The following is a 1,760-nucleotide window of genomic DNA, read 5'->3' as shown; positions in this document are numbered from 1 at the left end:
TCCCGCCCCCCAAAATGTCTGTGCATGTCCCTGATACACATACACACATACATGTGTCCATACACACCTATACATATACATTCAATCGGTGTATAGAAACACAGTCAAACAAGGGATGGTCGTCTTTGGGATATATAAATTCTCCACTTTTTCCATATTTCCTCAAATGTATTTTCCTGAAGCCTCATTGAGAAAGTGATTCTTTCCATAACATAAATGTCATGGATTTTGTCGTACCAGTTGTCAAGAGAAGGGATGTCCGCTTTGAGCCATTTTCTAGTTATTACTTTTTTTGCTGCAACAGTAAGAATTCCAAATAATTGTTTTGTTTTGAGGTTTGTGGGGATTGAATGTACGAGCCCAAATAGAAATTCGTCCCAGTTTAATGGGATTTTTTCCTGTAGTACTATTTCAATTTCTAAATGGATCTTTTGCCAAAAAGTTACTATTAAAGGGCAAGCCCAAAACAAATGGTAGTGATGTGCTAACTGAGAACCATATTTCCTCCAGCAGCTGGGGGGCCCTAGATGATGTGATGACTGAGCAGGGCTGAAAAAGTACCTGCTCAGCATCTTCCAACTAAACATTCGATAGGTGCCTGAGCTAGAGATCTTCCATTGAAAAGTACAGTAATTTGTCCAGACTTCGTCAGGGATAATTTTTTTGGTTTGGTTTTCCCATTTGTGTTTTATATAGAAAGTGTTTTCCTTTTTAATATCTTGAAGAGCTTTGTAAAGTTTTGAGATTGCTTTCATCCCTGTGTCTGATGTGTATGCACTGGTGAAAACTATTAATAAAGGATTTTCAAGGGCCTTCTGGCTGTCTAACAGGGAACTATTTCAGTAGCGGCGTACCTGTAGAAATAAAAATAAAAAAACGTTATTCAATCCATATAGTTTTTAGTGTTTGAAAATCGATCATGGTTCCTTTGCTGAAAAATGTGCAATATGAAGTAAGGCCATGTTTGGCCCAGCCTTTACATTTTGTATCTAGCTTGCTCGGGGTGAAATCAAGATCATGTGAGCACCATCTTAATATCTTCATTTCCTCCAGCAAGTCACTCCTGGTAATGACCCTTAACCATAATTTTAAAGAGAGGTTGATCCAGCGGTTATCTTTTTCCAGTAAGTTTTTAACATGTCCTTTATCCAACCCGGTATCACGGCAAGACGTGAACATGTGGCGATTTACCATGCTGGGAGACGTGAAGATGTCACGATTTCGTCCCTTCAAACGTGACAGTTAACATGGGCCAACCAGTAGAGAAATACCCGGAAATGCCAAGCAAATGCTCTACCATGACGGTCGGTTGTTATTGTCAATATTAATATAATAATGATTTATTTTTTAATAGTCACACTCAATTTCGCCGATTTTCTTGTTGCCCCAGCTGGTCGACACCTCTTTTAGCAGAAACAAAGGCATGTTAATTTACAAACTCTTCAACTAGAACCGTCGTTATATTTAAAAACATTTTAGAAGGCCTCACGAAATACTTTAATGTAAATTAAAATTTAAATGTGTGTATTAAAAAATACATCCGTCATAAACAATACCAGAAACAGACGTAGGCAAGATCCTCAGCTCGGTGATTGGATGGTTTAGCCGCAATGCACGTTGGGATATGGGATAATTTTTTTTAAATAAAATAATACTTTATTCCGAATGTGCTTGCTTTTCTCTTTGAAAGTCATCACATAACGGCATTGTAATACACGGTTCGGCTGCATTAAATATCTGCCGTAGTTAGCTATTTATAG

The sequence above is a fragment of the Trematomus bernacchii genome, unplaced genomic scaffold (genome assembly GCF_902827165.1).
Source record: "Trematomus bernacchii unplaced genomic scaffold, fTreBer1.1, whole genome shotgun sequence".
Classification (NCBI taxonomy): Eukaryota; Metazoa; Chordata; class Actinopteri; order Perciformes; family Nototheniidae; genus Trematomus; species Trematomus bernacchii.
The sequence above is the reverse complement of the archived record's forward strand: the minus strand, read 5'-3'. Positions refer to the sequence as shown.